The following is a 23,248-nucleotide window of genomic DNA, read 5'->3' as shown; positions in this document are numbered from 1 at the left end:
CATGCACAGTTTTTCATAATACACATTTCCTGTGAACTTCTGGACAAGACCTTCTACAAAGTGGGCAAATGAACAAAAATGATTAGACTGAGGCCGGCGCCGCGGCTCACTAGGCTAATCCTCTGCCTGTGGCGCCGGCACACCGGGTTCTAGTCCCGGTCGGGGCGCCGGATTCTGTCCCGGTTGCCCCTCTTCCAGGCCAGCTCTCTGCTGTGGCCCGGGAGGGCAGTGGAGGATGGCCCAAGTGCTTGGGTCCTGCATCTGGCTCCTGGCTTCGGATCAGCGCGATGCGCCAGCTGCAGCATGCCGGCCGCGGCGGCCGTTGGAGGGTGAACCAATGGCAAAGGAAGACCTTTCTCTTTCTCTCTCTCTCTCTCTCTCTCTCTCTCTCTCACTATCCACTCTGCCTGTCAAAAAAAAAAAAAAAATGATTAGACTGGGGCCTTAAGTGGCATCCAACAAACTAGCACAAGGCTGAACACCTTCTGGCCGCATTCTCTGCTCACAATTCAGAGGGCGGCCATCCACAGTAAAAACAGAAGACACGTCGTAGAGTCACACGTTCTGAATTAAGAAACACACTAAGAGCCCTTTGGTCAAAGTAGAAATCAAAACGAGTTAAGCAGATATTCAGGGGAGAGCCGCAGAACCTGCAGGCTGGGAGCAGCAGGCAGAGGCTCGGCTGGACCTGCTCCAGTGCATGGAACAGAAAAGGCGGGACGGACCAGGGCGACCTCGCAGGGCAACAGCACAATGAATGCACACATTCTGGGGGCCGCTCTCTGCAGGGGGCACCGCCCCTCGTCCCCTCCCGCCTCCCCCCAGGGAGAGTTCACCCTCACCTAGGGGCACAGAGGCGACCTTCGGGGGCCCTGGGCTCCCGGGGCCATCATCCTACTCTCAACCTCCCATTCACGGCAGCCGCACCCGCTGTCCCTTCCAAACTATTCTGGAGAGGCTGAAGCCCAAAGGCACCTGGGAACCACAGTATTACTTATAAATCGTGCTTTAAAATCCTCGCTTCTCCGAGTGGAGCGGTCTCCTGCCTCACGGCATCGCGATGAAGATTCGGTGAGCGGCACACAATACAAAGGAATGCAATGCAATGTGATATAATATAATATAATATAATATAATATAATATAATATAATATAATATAAATAATATATAATCCTGCCTGAGTTAGCACGCCGGCTCGCACAGCACGGCAGTCCCTGTACTTGATCAGAACTCAGGTAAAGCGGTTGGGTCATTACCTCATCATCGCCTGAACTATCAGACCCTGGGAAACCCTACTGCAATAGACCACAGGCCCGCGGCAAGCCCTGGAGCGCCGCAGCAGGGCACCAAGGCCGGCTGCAGCCCCCTCCCCCGGCCCACGGGCGCCCCCGGCCCCCTGCTGCCTCTGCAGCCCTGTGCCCAGCCCGTACCCCCCTACTGCCCCCCCCAACGTCCTGGGCGCCCCCTCCCCTGGCAAGGAAGCCCCGGCGCGGTCTGCGCCGCCTCCCGGGAGCCGAGACCCTCCGCCCGGCCACGCACCGCGGGTACCCCGCCTCTCTGATTATCAAGTCACGCATCTCTGGGCGAAACCCTCCGCTGCCCGCACTTTCACACTCCTCGCCTCGTTTGGTCCCCGCGCTCAAAGACCCTGAGCAGGGGGCTCGCGGGGCCTGGTGCTGGCGGCCGTTCCGTCCTTCTCATCCCCGGGTGCTCCCCGCAAACCTCCCGGGCGCGGGAGCCTCTCGCTTGTGCGCCTGGCCCGCAGCGCCCGGGCAGCGCCGACCTCCGCGGCCGCCAGGGGGCGCCACCGCTCGCTCTTTGGAGACCCCGAGCTGCGCGGCCTGGAGTCCCCCGGCCCGGGCCGAGCCGAGCGGCCTGGGGGACACGAGGATCCAACCCGCTTCGGACGCTGGTGCCGAGCTGCCAGAGCCCCCCGGAGGCCCGCCTCCTCGCCGGGGACTCTGCGGTTGGAGGTCACGGTCGTTGAGCCCAGGGCCGTAGCAGGACCCAGGGAGTCAGACACTCGGCTCTCCGGGGTGGTCAGGGGCCGGCCTGGAGCCCCCAGGGAGGACGCAGCTGAGCGAGCCACCTGCAAGTCAAGGTGGCGGCGGCTGCGGGCCTTGGGGTGGGTGCAGCAGGTGGGCACCCCATCCCGGAGGGCCGGGTTCAAGTCCCAGCTCCTTGGCTTCAGAGGCCGCCTCCCGCTGATGCGCACCCTGGAACCCAGCAGGTGCTGGCGCACGTGGGCAACCTGCACGGAGTTCCCGGCCCCAGGCTGTGTGTGTGTGTGCGTGCGTGTTCATAGGGACACCTTTGCACGCAGAGACCCACGGCCCCGCTGAGGACCGGCCTTGCTCAAGGACACCGCCAGCAGAGGGCGCAGTTTGGGCAAAGTCGCCCGGGCGGGGGAAACCGAGTAGGGTCCCCGTTCCGATCCCGCAGGGCCTGGTCTGTGGGGTGCAGCGAGGGCGGCAAAGGGGCAGGAAGCCCTCGCAGTGACCGCTGCCACCAAGGCGGCCACTTGTCCCTGCTGGCGCCCCGGGGAACGAGACCGCCCCGCACTCCTCCCGCCTGGGGGTCCGGACTCGGAGCTTTAAAGTCGGGAGAGTGAAGCGAGCAAACAGAACCCCGCAGCGTCCCAGGCAGACCCAGGAGAGCCAGAGTCCCCACCCTTGAGAGCCCTGCCCTCGCCCCAGGAGCCGCGCCCCAGCAGCAGTCCCCAGGGAGTTCCGGCAGACAGCGCCCTCTTGCGATGAAAACGTGCATCGCAGGGGCTTGGGAGGGGGCGAGGGGCTGACCCCCAGCACCCCCAGGCCTCTTCCGCCCCTTTGCAGAGTTAACCAGCAAAAATCCACTTCCGATACTGTGAATTACCTGAGACTACTCTTGTGAATAATTAAGTTCATTATTATTTAAAGAAACTCTTAGGAGAGTTTCGGGAGCCTCTGGAAAGAGGGTGGCTTGTAAATTCAGCAAGGAGAAAGTGCCACTACCAGCTGCCAGCGGCTGAGCGCCAGCCTCGGACGCCTCCACCTGGCTGGCACCCTGATTTCCCCGGACAGACCGTCATCAGAGCGAGCATCTGCTTAATTAGCAATTTTCTGGACTCCACTTGCGCCCTGCCTCCAGAGGTGGCCCCACTGTGCCCATGCCACACTGTGGGTCACCTGCACCATGATGACCATTGCTTCCCGGTGTGCTCCACGAGGGGGCGTGCCATCTCCACGCACTGGACGCGCAGGGGTGCTCAGCACCTGCTCCGTGACTGACTCACAGACCTCTATTCAGAAAGTCTTAGGGGGAACTCACCACCTGTTGCAGGTGCCAGAAATGCCGCCGTGCCTGGAACAGACAAAAGTCCCTCTTATGGCACTTACACGCTGGTGGGTAAGTGGTTGTGTGGGCAGGTGAAGGGTTTTGTTGCTGTGCTTTGTGTGTGTGTGTGTGTGTGTGTGTTTGTACAGGGTATCCATTATGAAACCCACTTCCTCCCACGTGAATTCCATCTCTCCTTCCTAATACCCTCAGTGGAAGAGGATGAAAGAGAAGCCCACTTCCCCCAGAAAATGAAAGACAGAGAAGCTGATTCCCGGGGCGCGGGGATTATCACTAACGGAGGGCTCCAGGTGCAAGCTGTGGCTTCAATGTGGGCCAAGCACCGCCTTCCGGCACCAAGCTGCCCTCGGAGGGAAACCAAAGCTTCCCGTGGTGGCCCCGGGCCTCCCCACCTGCTCACCCCAGCTCGGACTGCTGACAGGGCCTGGGCCCAAGGCAGCTCCTCCACGGGCCAGCTCATCAAGATGGCAGGGGTGGCACCAAGTCACAGGCTGCCAGGACAAAGGGGTTATACTCAGTGGGCTCCCCGGTCCTCCCCAACTCCTGGATCCAGCGGCGTCCTGACAGCAGGGGGTGTCTCAGTGCAGCAGGCAGCCCTGGTGCTCCCTCGGGGAAACTGAGGCCGGCGTGCAGGAGAGAGGGCACCGCAGCTGCCCAGCACTGCCCAGAATGCCTGCCGCACCCGCATCGGCTCCAAGCGGCTCTCCCTCTCTCCTTTTCTCTTGCGAATGACAGCCGACGCCTAGAAAGCCAAAGACTGCCTTGCACTCTGCCTCCAGGATGGATTCTGAGCTGGTGGGATTGGGAATGGGGCAATTTACCCTGCAGCCCAGGGCAGCCGGGCCTCTGCAATGCCACTGCCACACAGGTCTGGGGTCCACACCAACGCCCGTCTGCATTCAGCACCGCCCCCTCAGCAGGACCCCTTCTCAAAGCAAAAGACACAAGTGCCCACCAAAGACGCAGCCTTGACAATTCTGCTCCTAAGGCACGGGGACTGTGGTGAGCCTGGAGTGCAGGGAGAGGCGACAGAGCGGAGAGGCTGCTACCAGCACGTCTCCTCGCCCGGGCACTGCCCGCCTGAACTTGTTCTTTTTTTTTTTTTTTAATTCATCAACAAAGGGCATGAGCCATAGTCAAGTTCCACCAAGTAAACAAGCTGTGTCTGCAAGTTCTGTGCAACCTACGATTTTAGAAAGGCTTGCTGGCCATTGACACCAAAGCGACTTTCACACGTCCTGTGTCCCATCTGATGCTTTCTCCAAGAACAAACGCACTCGCCATGGCTTGACCGTGCAGGAAAGCACTGGGCATAAATGCACAGGGAGCCCTCGCATATTCTTTTTCTTCCTTGGTTAAGCAGCAGGAGACGGTGGGTTTTACCTCCCACAGATGCAGCACCCACAAAGTTTTCAGGCACGCGCCCCCAGTCATGCCTCAGACTGCGGCTCACTCTGGGGTTTCCGTGGTAACCTAAGGCTTGCCGGGGTCAGGAGGCGGTCCCGAGGGTCACACTCCCCACCCTGATGGTGCTCGAGCAAGAGGTGGAGAAAGTGAACTCCTAGCATCTGGCTCCCCCCACAACCCCACCCCAACGCACACACCTTGAAGATCCAACAAGAACAAGAGGGAGAGGATGGCGGAGGCGTGGTGGGAGGCCCCAGGCTGGGAGTCCAGGACAGGCTGGCCACCAGGACTCAGACAGGAGCAGCTGAGCCCTGGCAGGCAGCCCCTGCGGAAGGCTGGAACCCACGTGGGTCCTGCAGGCCCTTCTCAGGCCCTGCCCCACTGTGACACGCAGCTGTGGGACACAGGAAAGGAAGTGGGCGTGTCCCGTCCAAGCAGAAGTTTCTAGAGCCAATGAGTGGCCCATCAGCTCTGGCTCTTTTCCCTTTGTGTGTCCCTGACAGGGGCTACCTCTTCCGTCTGGGCCCCGAATGCAGGAGGCTGGTGGCACAGAGCCACAGCCAGCTGGCAAGGGCCACACGAGAATCAGAACCCTGTTAGGGAAGCCACTGAGAGGTGAGACACTGGTCCCTGCAGCCTTGGGTCTGGAAAGGTAAGGCGTGGAGGAGCCACACACACACACACACACACAAGCACTTACACACATACACACACAGGCACACACACACAGAGCTGACAAGAAGTTAGAGACACTCTGGCAGGGACGGGGGAAGCAGAAATGAGAGCAGGTGCTGTGGTGTAGTAGGTTATGCCTCTGCCTGCAGTGCCGGCATCCCATATGGGTACCAATTTGAGTCCTGGCTGCCACTTCCGATCTGGCTCCCTGCTAATGCACCTGGAAAAGCAGTGGAAGATGGCCCAAGTGCTTGGGCCCCTGCACCTACATGGAAAACACAGATGAAGCTCTTGGCTCCTGGTTTCAGCCAGGCCCAGCCTGGAGCAGCCTGCCCCTGTCTGCTCCTCTGGGTGCCACGCTCTTCACGGATACCATCTGCAAATCCATTCACACAGCACTCCCGGGCATTGCAGGGTCACCAGAGAAGCTGAGCTTGGGGCTGGAAAGAGGTGCACATGGGAGGAGGAAGAGCCTCCAGCCCAGGCCTGGGGCTTGCCTTGCTCTATGGGTATCCACGCCTCTACACACTTGCTAAGTGACATCAGGGCTTTTGAAGCAAGCTCAAAACCAATCATCAACAGTTGAATCATCCTCCCCTTCACATCACGGGTTCCAGGAAAATACCCACCTCCTGGAGATGCTGTGTGGGCCTTTGGTTCCCGGGAGCTGGCCCCTGCGAACCCCCGGAGCCCTTCCTGGAGGACGCCTTCTGCCTTCGTAAATGGCCAGAGTGGACACTGCAGCTCCAGAAAGCAGCTGCTTCGCCTGGGAGTCAGGTGCATCTCTGTGCCAAAGGACACGAAGGGGCGTGCTCCTGGTGCCTGAGGTGGACACACGGGTCCCTGCCCCCTCTTTCACCATGCGCCATGGCCCATTCCCAAGCTGGTCACACAAACAGACCTCTGGGAATCTTCCCCTCCCGATCTGGACACTTCCGTATAAAATCTTTGTAAAAATGACACAAATGGGCAATGGGCACGGCCCTAAGGGTTCCAACCCAGAGGGGCACTGGGCGCAAAATGCGAGAGTGCCCAGGCTGCCCCCATCACGCCCTGCGTCCCCACTCCCTGTGCCTTTACCTGCAGCACAGAATGGAGGCCTCCCCCACACCTCTCCATCTTTCCTCCAGAAAGGGGGCGGGAGCATTTCTCCTCCCAGTACTCCTCGGCTGAATTTCCTGGAAGCGTGACTGCTATTTCGTGTGTGTGCCCTTGTCAGGACTGGGGGTGCTAAACTCATCACAAACACACAGCACCCCCACCCCCACCCCCGATGTGTGGCGTTTCACCTTGGGCGCCAGCAGAAAACATCGAGGCTGGGCAGCACCAGACTCCTCTGATGTCCTGGGGTTTGAAAGGCTGGGCATTGGGACAGCAAAATTCAGGGTGACCTATGGGGTCCCCCTTTCCTGAAGAGACGGGGGAAGCCTGCAGCACATGCCAGATACGCCTTCTCTGCCCCCTAAGGGTCCCCCCAACTCAGCCTCCGTCTCTCTGCCCCTGCCCAGGCTGCAGCCAGGTGGCTCAGCAGAGGCGGGGGGCGTGTTCATGGGAAGAAAAGCCCCTGTGTGTTCCTATGCAACAGAATCGAGTGTGCATGCATGTGTGTGTGTGTGCGCGTGGGGGTGCGTGTGCGTAGGTGTGCGGTGTTTTTACAAACTCTCCTCCTTGGTTGTTATAAGATTAAAACCATTTTCTCCCTCAGTAAATGCTTCCCTTCAAGCCCCTGGCAGCTCGTAATTCGCCAGCCCATTTGCGGCCCTATCTCCTCGGGGCTGGGAGGAAGCAGTAATTGTGAGAGGCCTGTTTCCTTCCGAGAGGCCAGGGTGGAGCGAGCGATGGGCAGGAAGAAGCAATGTTTCCATGACAGCTCTGATCAATGTTTCATTTATTTTGAAGTTCAAAAAAGATAGGTGGGCATCGGAGGGTCCTTGGGCGTGTGGAGGGAAATCACTCTTTTATCCTCGCTGGGTTTAATGGACATTTTCATTAAAACGGCAGGAAATTTTAAGGTAGTTCTCGTCCTACTTGGAAACCGTGGTGGAGGGCTTCTGTTTAAATTCCTGCATCGCTTCAGCTGCTGAGAAATCCAAACATTTTAACCACGAGGCACGTTTGATTTTCCCTTAACAATGATGGGAAATTCACATACACCTGAGGACAGACATGCTATTTAAAATCACAACAGATTTCAAGGAAAAGCGTACACAAAAGGAGAAAATGAAAAAGCTGGCCCTGGCTGACGGGGTGGGGTGGGGCGGGGCGGTACACCAACTTGTGCTTGTCCTTGGAAAACATAAATTCACCTGTCGCCTGTCGGCAGTGCCAGTTTGCCAGCGCGCTCCCTGCCAGCTGTGAGCGCTCCATTCATGTGACTGTTTACATAATTACACAGCGAAACACTGCCATCGCTCAGACTTAATACATGTTTTAACAAGCCCTTCAACCACTGTGGAGGCTTCTATAATCAAATCAAGTCTTTTCAATTAAAACACAATTGAAGAAGGTGTCACGGGGTCACGGGGACGCTTTTCCGCGCGAAAGGACTCAGCGATCACGTAGCCGGAATCCGAGCTAACCGGGAAGGCTGAGCGTGAACCCCGGAGGGCACCCGGGCTGCAGCCGTGGCGGACCCTGACTCTCATTCCTGGGCCACTGTTCCACTGGAGTCCGGAGATGGAAACCAGGGACGCCTGGGGAGCTTGCCCCCCCACCCCCCCCTCCCCGTGCCAGCACCTGTCGCAGGCCAGAGGTGTGTGGTGGGGGGAGGAACACAGTTACCAGATACTCACCTCGCCCTGGCTCCTGGCTCCTGGCTCGAGCAAGTGCGATGGGATTCCGGGAGTACAGACTATGTTAGACATCATTGACTCTCACTGCATCTTTTTTTTTTTTTTTTTTTTTTTTTGACAGGCAGAGTGGACAGTGAAAGAGTGAGACAGAGAGAAAGGTCTTCCTTTTGCCGTTGGTTCACCCTCCAATGGCTGCTGCGGCTGGTGCACCGCGCTGATCTGAAGCCAGGAGCCAGGTGCTTCTCCTGGTTTCCCATGCAGGTGCAGGGTCCAAGGACCTGGGCCATCCTCCACTGGATTCCCAGGCCACAGCAGAGAGCTGGCCTGGAAGAGGGGCAACCGGGACAGAATCCAGTACCCCGACCGGGACTAGAACCTGGGGTGCTGGTGCCGCAGGCGGAGGATTAGCCTATTGAGCCATGGCGTCGGCCCCACTGCATCTTCTTAAAGGTATAATACAGGGCTCACAGGAGATACATGGTTTATCAAGGCCATGACTTAACATTTTGTGAAACAAAGTAAAACATGGACCTGCTGGCTCATTATCTACAAGGGGCCATCAAACAGTGCACGGGAAGCGGCTATTATGAAAAAAAAAAAACTATACATGCATTTCATTTTTTTTTTGCAACACATTCAACGTTATCTTTTAATTGCATTTTTTCCATGAGCGTTTGGAAGTATGCTTGTATTTAGAGCAAATATGCAAAGGAACTGTGGCTCAGTGAGCCCAGGTGGCCCTGGTTCGGAGAGGCCTTCGGGGGACAGATGGTTCTGCTCCATCACAGTAACAAAGGTCGGAGGTGAAAGGTCAGTGCAGGGGACAGAATAGTGGCTCCAGGAAGAGAGGTCAAACCTCTGGTTCTCTTGACTGTTACTGCATTTGGACAGAGGATCTCTGCAGATGTCATGAAGGGTTTGGGCTAAGGCAACGTCCGGGCCTGCCCGGTGCCATAGTTTAAACAGGATCTGGCCCCCCAACCCATACAGTTCTTCAAACCCAAGTCTCATATTAACAGCTAATGGATTGATGTTGATTGTTGGCTGATGCAATTATGATACCTGGGAGGTGGGCCTGTGGGAGGGCCTTAGGTGGGTGGAGGCGTGCCTTTGGAAGGGTTGCCAGAGGGTTGGTTATGTGAGCTGAATTCAGCCAGTCAGTGTCTGCTTCCTGGCTCGCCACCTGAGCCCCTGCACAGGCTCCGCCCGTGGGTCCTTCAGCCCCACCAGCCGGCCCTCCTGACGGGCTGCCCATCTTGGACCGTGAGCTTCCAAAACCGTGAGCACAAAGAGACTTTCTGGCTTCCCCAGGAGCCCCTGCCAGGCACTTTTTATAGTGACAAGAAGCTGACCAATGTAGCCCGCCGTAAATCCAAGGGCCGATGTTCGTATTAGAGACACGCACGGGAGAGACACGCGGACACAGAAGGAAGCAGCGTGAAGGTGGAGATGACAGTGAGGCAGACACCGGCTGAGCAATGTGTGGAGCAGCGAGAGGCAAAGAGAGACCTGCCCTGCGGCCTGCGGCCTGCGGCCCTGCCAACACCCTGCAGTCAACCGCCAGCCACAGGACAGTGAGAGAATGAATGTCTCTGCTTGGAAGTCACCCAGTTCGCGGTCATCCGCTATGGCAGCCGCAGGACACTGACACAGCTGACAGATGCTGTGGCCGCACGTCTGCTCTGCTCTCTGCCCCGGACACTCAGTCAATGGACTCCTTCAGTACCTGGTTGGGCTTGGCCAGTGCGGGATGAGGGAGGCAGGAAGGAGAGGAGGGCAAGACTTGACATCTCTGGCTCCCGCCCGCGGGGTTGCCGTAGCTGACTGGCTCCCTCAGCTCCTCTGGAGGAAGGCCCTCTCCAGGGCTCTCGAGGCCTGCAGCCTCTGGACTGGCGGTCAGCAGACTCTCCCCACTGCTCCATGGAATATGGGTGGAGGGTGTGACCCGGCTCAGAGGCGCGAGTGACAAGAGCAGAGCAAGGACCACAGGGCAGCCTTGAAGCCCCATCTGCAGGCTCTTTCTCAGTGCATGCTGTAGGCCAGGGACAGCAACCCCAGGTCCTCAGCCTGCCAGGGCAGACATCACTAATGGATCAGGACGCTCATTGAGATTCATCCCGTCTTTGTCCTGGGGTCATTCCCAACACAGCTCCCTGGGAGGCCACAGGAGGGGTCTGAATTGCTGGGCCCTAACAGATCTCTTTCAGATGAGGCTACTTCAAAAAGTCGGTGGAAAACAGAATTAAAAGTTAATTTAAGGCCGGTGCCGCGGCTCACTAGGCTAATCCTCCACTTTGCGGTGCCGGCACACCGGGTTCTAGTCCCGGTCGGGGCGCTGGATTCTGTCCCGGTTGCCCCTCTTCCAGGCCAACTCTCTGCTGTGGCCAGGGAGTGCAGTGGAGGATGGCCCAAGTACTTGGGCCCTGCACCCCATGGGAGACCAGGAGAAGCACCTGGCTCCTGCCATCGGATCAGCGCGGTGCGCCGGCCACAGCGCGCCGGCCGCACCGGCCATTGGAGGGTGAACCAACAGCAAAAGGAAGACCTTTCTCTCTGTCTCTCTCTCTCACTGTCCACTCTGCCTGTCAAAAAAAATTTTTTTAAATAAAAAAATACCATAAAAAAAGTTAATTTAAAACTGCACAGAGAGGTCTTCAGAACCTATAGAATGTGCGTATCAGGAAAATGCTACGCACCTCTGCGGCTCACTTTCCCCACTGGACTTTCACGGACAGCCCTGCACCTGCTCTCCCGCATCTGTCAGACTTCCCCCACAGCAGCCGGCCAGCAAGGAGCAGTGGGACACCACTCACTCCCCGAGAGGTGGGTGGGGAAGGAAGCGCTCCTCTTGGCTCCCTCCTGCTTTTACCACGGCCAGGATCCTGCTTCCTGGGACGCCCATCCCGGTCTGGAGGCTGGAAGGGGCTGTCGGGCTTGGCGGAGTAGGCAGCCGCTTCCCAGCAGCTGACTCTAGGGTCGTGGCTTTGCCTGGCAGGCCGCGTATTGATGGGGCAGACCTCAGACCAGCCACCACGGGGACCGCTGATCATCCATCACTGGGGCTCTCTGGGGAGGGGAACCCATGAACCCCCTCCTCACACCCTGCACTCTCGTTATGGCAAACACTGTGCATTCAATGCCACATCTGCTCTCTCCAGCTTGAGTCCAGTCAACTTTCTAGATTTCCACTTCTAAAGGCAGGGAGGATGAAAACAGCCTTCGGCCCTGTCGGTGTAAGTTCAAGATGGCAAAGTGAACAGCTCAGCGTGTCTGCCGATGTTAGCAACGCTGCTGCTTGCTGCTGGCCTCAGCAACCCGTTTCAGCCATGTCAGGGGCCAGCTGCAGAAGAAACCGCTCACTTCTCTGGGATTCAGACCCATCTGGGGGCCACACCACGGCGAGGTCAAGGCTTGGCAGGTTTTTGGCTCTCTGGCGCCTCCCCAGGACCGCCCCTGCTACTACATCTGCTCCGCATGAACCGCTCTCCTAAGAGGATTCATCCAGACACGAATAGAGACACTTTCGTGTGGCTACTGCTTGCTGCTGGGAGTGCACAGAACTGGGAAAACATGGGAAAAGGGAGACCTTGGGAGAGAAAATAGGCAGCTCTCCAGGTGGGCCTGGCAAGACCCTTAGCCTCCAATGGCAGACAGTCCCCAGGGACGGATACAGGCTGGCGCGTGGAAGGCTCCGTGGCTCAGCGGAATGGAAAGCAGCAGAAGCCCCCCAAGGGAAGGCTCAGAAGAATGTCAGAAACGAAGAAGAGGGTTGGTGCTGTGGCATAATAGGTTAAGGCTCCCCTGCGGCGCCAGCATCCCACAAGGGCACTGGTTCGAGTCCTGGCATCCGATCCAGCTCCCTGCTGATGCACCTGGGAAAGCGGTGGAGGATGGCCCGGGTGCTTGGGCCTCTGCACCCACGTGAGGGACCCGGCTCCTGGCTCCTGGCTTTGAATTGGTTCTGGCGCAGTCATTGCGGTCATGTGGGGAGTGAACCAGCAGATGGAAGACCTTTCTCTCTCTCTCTGTCTCTACCTCTTTCTGTAACTCTGCCTCTCAAATAAAATAAATCTTTAAAAAAAGAATAAAATAAAAAAGAAACAAAAAGCATCCCGCCAGGTGAAGGCAAGACTCCAAGTCACGGGCAGATCCGGCGCTGCCAGGGGTTCCTGCCTTGGTTCCCTTGGTTTGGACTCCAGACTCCCCTCGTTAATTGTGATTGTCCCCTCAACGTGGAGATTACCCGCTGAGCCGGCAGGTGGGCTTCTCTCCAAGGCAGCGACCCTACGCTTCCCAGCTTTGCTCAGTGGCCGGCTCAGCCCCAGGCGCTACTCCCCCCACAGCCTGTGGACCTGACCTTTGGCCACTATAAACCCCCTCCGCAGGTGTTAATCCCCGGATGCCCAGGAGGGCTTTTCCCTTCCATTCCTTCTGCCTCCCCCTGCCCTGCTCTTTTCTTTTCCAAGGTAAAGTTACGTTTCAAAAACAACCCCTGCATTTGTACATACAGCTTTTTCTAAGCATCGTACTTTAAACGATTCATCGTATGGCTTATTGGAAAAACTCAAGGTCTGTGTCTCAGGGGACCCACAGAGGTCTAATCCAGAGGTACTCAAAGTGTGGTCCCTGGACCAGCAGCATTAACATGGACCCTGCAAAGTGAAACCAACAACCGGATGCCGGGCAGGGTGGAGCCCTGTCTCTGGTGCATGCTCAAGTTTGAGAAGCACTGTGTGAGCCGAATTTCCCCTGCAGCTCCTGCCCCTGGGGCAGATTAGAAAACCGAGGCCCAGGGTCAGGAGAGCAGGGTCATCGCTCAACAAGTATGGAACACCGCATCGGGAATGAGGGACGTTGCTAACAAAGACAAATGTGGCTGACCCCGGGGAACTTGCTTTCTGTAAACAAAAACCAGCTAACCAGAAAAGTCTTTGTGGTTGTGGTTAGTGCCACAAGGGACAAGGCAGAGTTAACTGGGCATAAGCTTTACTTGGGATGAGACGGTCAGGAAAGGCTCCCTGGAGGAGGTGATGGTTTAGCTGGTGATAAAAGCTGAGCAGAAGCTGGCCATGTGGACACCAGGAGGCAGAGGCCACAGCTCGGGCCAAAACCCTGGAGCCAGCAATCACCTGGCCTCTTCCAGGACAGACACGTGAGTGTGGCGGGAGCCAAACGAGCAGGAATGAGCCCTGGCAGGACCAGTGAGACAAAGAGGGAGGGGCACTGCTGAAGATCAGGCCACAAAGAGCCTCACAGCGGTTGCCACAGGAGTCAGGTTGGGGTCCCTGGCCCCTGGGCTGCCTCCGAGGGGCTCCAGGTGCTGAAGGGGCTTCTAGCCTGAACCCCTTCATCTACCCCCACCAGAGCATCTCGTCCGCCTCCGGAAGTCCTCACTGATCTCCCTTTCCATTTGTCCTAACTTGGATTGCTCTTTCCTTCATAGGCCATCGACGTGACCGGCCTCGTCCATCCCAGCCCATGTCATCTCCTCTCCGCCCAGGCCAAACATCTTCACCCCTGCTGCAGGGCGGCGTGGCAGCCTCCTGAAGAGGATGAGATCTGGAACCGAACTGCCTGCTCTCAAGGTATGTCTGCCCGTGGCCTCTGCCCCTCAGTGTTCCCATCCGTAAAATGGACACAATGCTCAGTAGGTGTGTTGTGGGGTAGCTTAAGGCCCATGGAAGGACCCAGGAAGCCGCTATCTTAGCAGTTCGGGGGCCTGCTTTCTGCCAGCACACCGTGCTGCTGCCCCTCCCTGATGGGCACCACTGATCAGAAGCCACCCCCATCTGGCCACTGGCCTCTGGCATCAAGTCGGCCTGAGTGGGAGAGAGCTTGGTGTGATTTTCACGTGGGGCGACTGGTCTTTCCCGTAAGCCCTGCAGCCGTGACACATGCACACTTTTCTATTTGTCCTTGGCCTTACTAAGAGAACAGGGCCCTCACGGCCCTTGTGAAAACTGACTTTGTCCTCCAGGGACAGTGCAGTGACCCGTGGCAGAGTGCCACTCCCGCGGGGGCCTGGAAGGAGGCTGAGACCACGGCAGAAACCTTCTGCAGGACAGCAGTTCAAGTCCAGGACCTGCACAGGAAGAGGGGCCTGCTCACAATCAGGTTCTCCTGGAGCACCTGGGAGACTATGACTGCCCAACAGGGACAAGCCACCAAGTCCCCGGAGGGTTACACTGACCACTCCAACTTTAAATGCTGCAGACGCTAGGCATCCTTTCGGAGTACCTTTCTATTTGTATCCTCATACACCAATTGTCTGGCCTTCCACGGGAAGTTCTGGGTGCGTCTAGTAATCACCTAGACTGACAAACAGAACTAACTGACCCAAATCCAAAAGAAACAAAAAAGTCAACAGACATAGACACTTGGGTTATTCCAAACACTGGAATGAGTGGACACGGACTTCCATCACAATACAAATGTTCAAGAAAGCAGAGGAAAAAATGGGAGAAACCGATGAAAAGATGTGGAATTTCAGCAGAGAATGAAAAAATATTTTAACTGAAAAACAATAAAAATTAAGAAGCCAGGGGACAGTTTGAAGGGCACGTGAGACACAGCAGAGGAGAATATAAGTGAATTTGAACATGTCGATAGAAAATACTCAGACAGAAGTAAACAGTATAGGGAAGCAGAAAAGGCCATAGGGCACACGTGGGGACCCCCGCAAAGGTCTAACTGGTAAGTGGCATTCCCAGAACATGAGGAAGCCAGCTCCCCGGAGGGGACAGCACCCTCTGCTGCCCCCTACTCTTCCCCTCACCTGGGCCCCGCTGTGAGAGATCTCAGCAAACACACAGCCACACTGCCGTCCACCCAGCCGCAACCAAAGACGCACTCTTCCCCGCACTGGACTTTTTACTGAACTCCATGCAACATCGGGCCTCAAAATGTACATAGTAAAAACTGGGGTTTTTCCTGCTGGCAGAGATACCTCCCCCATCCTCATGACCCCTAACTCAGCTGTGTCCCAGTGTAAGGACCGGACTAGGCTGCCTAGAGCCAGGCGGGGAGGGCACTGCGGGGACCCACTGAGGGGCCCACCAGGCCGGGACCCCGAGGAGGGAGTACCAGAGACCACGGCAAAGTCGGTATCGTGTCTTTGACCCCTGCTGCTTTCCCGTTAGAATTCAATAACTCTCCTGTTCTCTACTGAGAAAAGCTGGTAGGGTTGTGAATTCAGTTTCTGAGTACAGCTTATGTAACAGAGGGAGAAGTAAGTCCCATTCAAGCAGAGTTGAACTGAGACTTAAATTCCTAACCCCCGTCAGATGTGGACAGTCTCACGTTTTCAGTACGCTGGGAGAAACCCGGAATCCCTTCCCACGCTCCTGCACGCGGCATGCAGTGCGTTTACGCCATTCACGTCTGACCTCAGCGCAGGGCTTCGGGTCTGCTCCCCCCTAACACACTCTTCTTAAATTAGCATCAGCTTAGTTCAGACTCCGAGATGGCTGTGAGCGCTGCAGCCCTGCAGCCGGCCAACCTCTCTCGCCTCTGGGTCCTGTGTAAATGGGTTCCCAGCCGAGAACTTCCTGTGCCTCAGGGATCCAAAATACAAAAATGAAGTCAAATTAGCAGAAAAACACAGACCTTGGGAAGGACTGGGAAGATTGCTGGCGTTGCACTATTTATAAGATTGAGGGATCTTCAAAACATTCCTGGAAATATGCGTTCTGCAGGCCTGTGCCACGGCGCACTAGGCTAATCCTCCACCTAGTGGCGCCGGCACACTGGGTTCTAGTCCCGGTCAGGGCGTCCTATTCTTTCTGGGTTGCCCCTCTTCCAGGACAGCTCTCTGCTGTGGCCCGGGAGTGCAGTGGAGGATGGCCCAAGTGCTTGGGCCCTGCACCCCATGGGAGACCAGGAGAAGCACCTGGCTCCTGCCTTCGGATCAGCGCGGTGGGCCGGCCGCAGCGCGCCAGCCGTGGCGGCCATTGGAGGGTGAACCAATGGCAAAAGGAAGACCTTTCTCTCTGTCTCTCTCTCTCTCACTATCCACTCTGCCTGTCAAAAAAAAAAAAAAAAAAAAAAAAAAAGCGTTCTGCAACAACCACCTATGCATGGATTTCAACATTTTCTTTTTTTGCACTCAAGTAATCGTAGGACATCGCAAGTAGTCACTGTTTTCCATGAGCTTTTGAAACCTCCTTTGCGTGGGAACAAACACGGGGCGTGTGACCTCTCACTGAAACCTCTGGCGCTCCTGTGAGGTGGGGGCCATCATTTCTGCCCTCGGGGGAAGAGGAGGCCGGGACTTAGAAGGGCAGCCCACACGCCCACCGCCTTGCCCGGAGTGCTCAAAGCCACTGACTTCCAGTCCCAGAAGCCCACCCCGGGCACACGTCTGAGGTTCATTCTGCAGGGCTGGTATCCCTGGCCCCTGACAGAGGGGGTCATGGTAGGAACCCCGGTTCTCCCTTCTCAGCTGCTCCGACGGCGCAGGCCGCCCCCTGCCCCAGCATCCGCGCCCCACGTGCCAGGCCCAAGCTGCTTCAAATTACGGGGTGATGGATGCACCGGTGAACTCTGCTCAGGGCCCCGGGGTTTTCGATAGCGCCAACCCCCCCCTCCCCGGAGCCCAAGCCATTTCACGGCCGGAGCGAGCAGGGGACGGAGCTTGCCAGCTTGGGCACCTGACTCCAGACCCAGGGTGGTGCAACAGGGAGCGACAGGGAGCCACTGCACTCTCAATGCGTGCTCCCTTGCTTGTGGGAGTCAGCGCTAAGGTCTCCCGGAAAAATCTGCCTCTCCCAATCAAGTGTCCTTCACTGGGAGTTTTCCTTCTCTTCAGGGTGACATGAGTCACCAGTTTTCCAATGGCCTGGAGGGGTGAACAGTTGGCCCAGTGAGTAGGGGCACCGCAGGCCACACTGGGGTACCTGCATCCCACTCCTGGCTCCCCCCAAGGCATCCAGTCCCCTGTGAAGACAGCCGCTGGGAGACGAAAGTGTTGGCTCAAATACCTGGGTTCCTGCCACCCACGTGGAAGACCTGGATGGAGCTCCCAGATTTTCCCAGGCCCAGCTGTCAGGGCATCTGGGGAATGAACCAGCAGGTGGGAGTATGCGCTCTTTCGCTCTCTCCTCTCCCCCTCAAGTAATTTTTTAATTAATTAATTAAATACTGGAACAATACTTGAAATGTAAAAAAATTAAAATAAAATGAGATGGTTTGGAATCTGCAGCCGAGTTCTGGGGACTGTGGTTTCGACAACTCCTTTTCAGGCTGCTTCCGAGTGCACATTTGCTCGGCCGCTGAGCTACTAGGGAGCTTACTTTCCTGACGGGGACGTCGATTCTGGGGCTGACTTAAAACCACTGCCAGGCCGGCGCCGCGGCTCACTAGGCTAATCCTCCGCCTTGCGGCACCGGCACACCGGGTTCTAGTCCCGGTTGGGGCGCCGGGTTCTGTCCCGGTTGCTCCTCTTCCAGTCCAGCTCTCTGCTGTGGCCCCGGAGTGCAGTGGAGGATGGCCCAGGTCCTTGGGCCCTGCACCCCATGGGAGACCAGGAGGAAGCACCTGGCTCCTGGCTTCGGATCGGCGCACGTGCTGGTTGCAACACGCGAGCTGTAGTGGCCACTTGGAGGGTGAACCAACAGAAGGAAGACCTTTCTCTCTGTCTCTCTCTCTCACCGTCTAACTCTGCCTGTAAAAAAAACAAAAACAAAAACAAAAAAACAAAAAACACAAACAAACAAACAAACAAAAACACTGCCAAAATGGTCAAGGAGGAAAGAAAACATCCATTAAAAAAAAAAAAAAAAGACTTGAAACAGGATTTCAGAACTGCCACTGTGGCATCCACGCTTCGTGCCTCTCCCCATCTGCACTAGCACTGACCAGGGCTGCAAGAAGGCATCTACAGTATGCCACAGCCAGCTGTGTTTTCCCTCTAAACTGCAACCCGCAGACAGGCGAGGATAATCATTCTTGCAGCCCACTCTCCCTCTCCCTCACTCAGATTTGTTATTTCATGTCAGCTCTGAGTTTCTTTTTATAATTAACAAAGGGAAGCACTCGCATGGGATTCTTGTGTAGGGATGTGGGATTGAAACATCTACTGCCAGTGGCTTATGGTTTTTTCAGCTTTCTAGAAGCTTCTGAGATGTATATTGTTCTAACAGAGGCTTTGTCTGTAGTGAATGAAATCCAGCTACCAAGTCAGCTTGGTTAAAACAATGTTGGGGGGGGGTGTCAGGGGCTGGCACTGTGGCACAGCGGGTTAAGCCTCTGCCTGTGGTGCTGGCATCCCATATGGGCACTGGTTCATGTCCTGGCTGCTCTACTTCCAATCCAGCTCTCTGCTATGGCCTGGGAAAGCAGTAGAAGACGACCCAAGTCCTTGGGCCCCTGCACCCACATGGGAGAGCTGGAGGAAGCTCCTGGCTCCGGATTGGCTCAGCTCCGGCAATTGTGGCCAACTGGGGAGTGAACCTGCGGATGGAAGACCTTTCTCTCACTCTCTTCTGTAACTCTACCTCTCAAATAAATAAATAAAGGAAAGATGGACAGATCATGGAACAGAACTGAGAGTCCCAAAATGAAGATGCCATTTACAGTCAACTGACTTTGGAAAAGGGGATTGGCGAGTTAGCTGGGAAACAGTCAGCTCTGCGATGGAAATGGATGGCGCTGGGACACAGCCGTCATGCAAGCAAGGTGGAGCCGCATCACTGGACTCAGAAATGAGTCCCAAACAGATGAGAACCCTACCTGAAAGAACAAAAACCACAAAACTCGTTAGAAGAAATGAGAGATGCGTGTTTATTCCCTTACATTAAGCAATGATTTCCCAGATATGACACCAAAAACACAAGCAGCAAGGCAAAAAACAAAACAAAACAAAATACAGACATCAGACTTAATCAAAATTTTAAACTTTTCGACTTCAAGAAAATGAAAAGACAGCTTCACAAAATGGGAGGAAATATTTACAAATAATACATCTGATGAGGGAGTTGCCTCTAGAACAGGGAAAGAACTGGTACAGATCAATACTAAAAAGATTTAACCTAATGTAAAGATGGGTTGAAGATCTGAGCAGACATTTCTCCCAAGGTCCACACACGTCCATTCACACACGAATGCTAATGTCACATGGTAGCAGTGAAAAGCAGACCAATGAGGTACCATTTCACACCACGAGGTCGTCTACAATCGACAGGACAGGTAACATAAAGTGTTGATGAGGACGTGGGGGCGTCAGAAGCCTTGAAAAGCTGGTGGGAAGATAAGATGGCGCAGCCGCTGTGGAGAACAGCCGGACAGCTCTTCAAAAGGATAAACAGAGTAACCGTGCACACGACCTACCAATTCCACTGCTGGGCACGTACCTAGAAGTGGAAAAACACTTGCACATGAACACTTGCACATGAACGCATGAATGCCACGTCAGCATTACTCACACTAGCTGGAAAACAGAGAGGACGCGCATGGCCATCCATGATTTACTCGCACACACAATGGAATACTATACAGCAGTAAAAAGGCAAGCACATGGACCAAGCTGCAAATTATGCTGTGCAAAAGCAGCCGTCACAAATGTCCACACACCATGTGAGTCCAGCTACAGAAATGCCCACAACAGGTCAATCTAGAGCAAAAGAAAAGCCACGCGTGCTTCCCCAGGGTTGCTGTTTCACAGGGAAGTGACACGTGACTGCTCTGGGGGTCAGGGTCTCTGTCGGGATGGCGGCCATGTTCTGCAGCGGCTGTGGTGGTGGCCGTGCGACTCTGACCTCACTAACGTCAGTGATACGTGAATCGTCTGGGAGTCACAAAGTGGCACTTCTTAACAAAGGGGAGGGAGGCAGCGGACACCCTGATCCAGGAGAGACAACAGGCTGTGAAATCACCTCTGAGGAAGAGCGGTTGAAGGGGCTGGGACTTGAACGGAGACTCCAGGGAAGCCTTCCTCAGAGCTGGAAGACCACTGTGCAGAGGGAACAAGGGGCCCGGACCCCACACGGGCTCTGCTCCTCTCTGGACTGCTCCCCTCACCCAGTAACTCCACACCTGTGCATCTCAGCTGAGCCCTCACCCGGGGAGGTCTCCCTGACCCCGCTGCGTTCCCAGCTTTCACGGCCCTGCGGTCTGTGACAACACAGTTTGGCGCCCCCTAATGACATTCGGCCAGCACCTGACCGTAGACAGGCCGGGACAGCAGTAGGTATGCAGTAGGCTACACCGTGCAGGGTTGTATGATGTTTGCACAGTGCAGAAACAGCCTAACAGCACAGTTCACAGGACTGACAGCCTGAGCACGTGACCGAATCACCAGCCCCATCAAGGCACTCAACGAAGCCCTCTTCATTCAGCACTGTCTCCCCAGAACGTGCCACTGTGCCTAGCGTATCGGAGCTGCTCGCTAAGTGTTTGTTGAATAAATGAAACATCAATGGGAGAAAGTAAGAGAGGACAGACTAAGGAAGAACTCTGAGTCTAGGGCACCTACTCGTGCAGCGGGCTCCCCTTGAGTGCCGCCGCACCTCCTGCATTGGAACCGTTCAAGCACAGGGCACAGAGGTGGCAGGGAGCCAAGCAAAGCACCAAAGAGATGGTCAGGTGGGGCTCTTTCTCCTTCCGTTTCAAAATTTCATAAACACAGGTGGGCATTAGGCCTAGAGGCTGAGACGTGGCTTGGGATACCTGCACGCCATATACGAGTTTCGGGTTTGAATTCCAGCCCTCCACTGCCAATTCCAGCTTCCTGCTGATGCACACCTGGGGGCAGCAGGTGGCGGCTCAAGCACTTGGGTGCCTGCCGCCCATGTGGGACTTCCAGACTGAGCTCCTGACTCCTGGTTCTGGCCTGACCCAGCCCTGGTTGTTGTGGGATTTGGGGAGAAACTAGCAGGTGGCAGATCTCTGTCTCTCTGCCTTTCAATCAGATACAAGGCCTTTAAGTCAGGGAGGATTATCTGACTGCACAACTGCACAACAACCTGACGTCAAAGCCCGTGTTTATCGGTGTTGAATTTGCACCAGGTACTGCGCCAAACACTTCACGTGCGTGTGGCCCCCTAAAGGCCAGTGAGGGGATACTTCCTGTGAACCACATTTCACCCATGGATGGGGAAACCAAGAAACTTGCTCACAGTCCCAGGGCTGGGAAGTGGCACAGTCAGGTTCTCCTCCCACCAAGTGGGCTCCGGGGACCCAGCAGGGGGCTCCGTGGCTGTTTGCTAAGTGAGTCACTGGACCAGTGACTGCGCTCCCTGCCCGCACTCAGCAAACATGGAGCTGCTCCCAACCAGCTCTTCAGCTCTTCACTTAGAAGGCTCGGAATCTTGTCTCTCACATCCTCGTGGGTCACAAGATCCTAAGGCTAAACACAGGTCGTTTTAACAGCATCGAGAGCAATTTCTTTGGCTCTACCTTCCCCCAGCTACCGGAGAAGTCATCTCAAGGGGCACCTTGAGTGCCTCCCTGTAAGACTCGCCATTGTATCCCCATTGTCCCGGCTTCTGTCACCCAGCCAGCCGTCCGCTGGCAAAGCACATGCTGAGCCACTTCCGGTCACTCGCCTCCCACGCGTGCTGCCACGGTGATGCAGCCGTGTCCACTTTGAAGGTGCAGGCGCTGCTGGTGCTGGTGCCACCGCCACTGCCAGTGCTGGTGCCACTGCCACCAAGTGAGTGCCACCAACACTGCCAGCGCCGGGCTCACCGCCGCTGCCATATCGCTGGAGCCACAGCCACCTCACTCAGCACTGCAGGGAGCCAGCGCAGGTGGCGTGCAGGAGTGGGGAGCTTTTGTGTGTTGTCTGCTCAAGTCTCGCTCAGCTGAGAGGCAGATGGGGGCAGACTGTGTGACAAGACATCATGAAGTGTAGTCATCCCTCTGTCTACACGGGGACTGGTTCCACGACACCCCTGGGGCACACAAATCCACAGACGCTCAAGTCCCTGATGACAAATGGAGTGGTATTTGCATAGAACCTATGCAGTCCTCCCCTGTTCCCTATGTAAGCTGACTTTCAGTGCTAGGAAACAGCTGTCATCCTGTGCTGTTTAGGGGGTAATGACAAGAACAACAATCTGCATGCTTAGTACAGACGTGGCTTCGTCCCCCTGAGTATCTGCTATCTGCAGTTGGCTGAATCCACAGATGGAGAGTGCGTGGCTACAGGGGACCAGCTGTCCTCCTAATTCACTCTCTCCTCCCCAAGAAGGGGTCCCTGGGACCAGTCTGCGATTTCTGGAGAGAGGTTACTCATGCCTCAGGCAAACAGGATCCCAGAACGCCCAACACACTCCCCATGGTGCTCCCAAGTCCCCCCGGGGAGATGGCGGGGGCAGAGCTGGGACAGCTGCCTCGCCCACCTTGTCCTGCGTGCTTGCCCTTGGTCATCCGTGGTGGTCTGTCCTGCTGTTGAGAAGCTTAGACACATCTGTGGCCCATGTTCTAAAACTCAGCAAGACCCATGGCGTACAAATGTGAAATAACCTTGCTCTTGAAGTTGCCCTGTGTCCCATTCAGTCCACTCTCTCAAATGTATCATTCTTACTATTTTATTATATGTATGCCTGGGAGCCCCTTTCGGAACCAGAAGAGAGGTTATTTAAAAAATAAAAAGCCCAAGGAAATGAGGACTAGAATAAGAACTTAAAAATACACTTTTAAAAAGGGAAAGTCCATCTCCAAACTTGATGTGTTTCAACAGGGAGGTTTTGTTCTTCCCCCTGTGGAATTCAAATAGGCAGAAAGTGTTGGCCAAATGACCTGGTAGGTCCAAGAGAAAAACCTGGCTCCCTCGGAAGCTTCGCTGCTCACAAATTATGGGGACAAATGCCCACCTCCTCACCCATTTCAGAATTAGATTTAAGAACACTGCTGGAGGGCCGGCACCGCGGTCAATAGGCTAATCCTCCACCTAGCGGCGCCGGCACACGGGGTTCTAGTCCCGGTTGCCCCCCTTCCAGGCCAGCTCTCTGCTGTGGCCAGGGAGTGCAGTGGAGGATGGCCCAAGTGCTTGGGCCCTGCACCCCATGGGAGACCAGGAGAAGCACCTGGCTCCTGG

At 55.9% G+C, this 23,248-nt stretch overlaps 1 protein-coding gene, 1 long non-coding RNA gene and 1 other non-coding gene across 11 annotated transcripts in view; 1 reads left to right on the top strand and 2 right to left on the bottom strand.

Moving 5' to 3' along the window:
• The window catches only part of HSPA12A (heat shock protein family A (Hsp70) member 12A), a 145,906-nt gene that overhangs the window by 102,385 nt on the left and 20,273 nt on the right, over positions 1 to 23,248 (bottom strand). The gene's annotated exons all lie outside the window — the stretch shown is intronic.
• LOC127484247 (uncharacterized) lies at positions 5,195 to 14,451 on the top strand. The gene is made up of 3 exons (XR_007911131.2): positions 5,195 to 5,359; positions 13,655 to 13,796; positions 14,189 to 14,451. It is a non-coding gene; the product is annotated as an uncharacterized lncRNA (long non-coding RNA).
• MIR9851 (microRNA mir-9851) lies at positions 21,828 to 21,884 on the bottom strand. Its single transcript, NR_162727.1, has one exon. It is a non-coding gene; the product is annotated as a microRNA mir-9851 (primary transcript).

Source organism: Oryctolagus cuniculus, chromosome 15 (assembly GCF_964237555.1).
Source record: "Oryctolagus cuniculus chromosome 15, mOryCun1.1, whole genome shotgun sequence".
Lineage (NCBI taxonomy): Eukaryota > Metazoa > Chordata > Mammalia > Lagomorpha > Leporidae > Oryctolagus > Oryctolagus cuniculus.
Note: the sequence above shows the minus strand (reverse complement) of the source record. Positions and strands in the feature narration are given on the sequence as shown.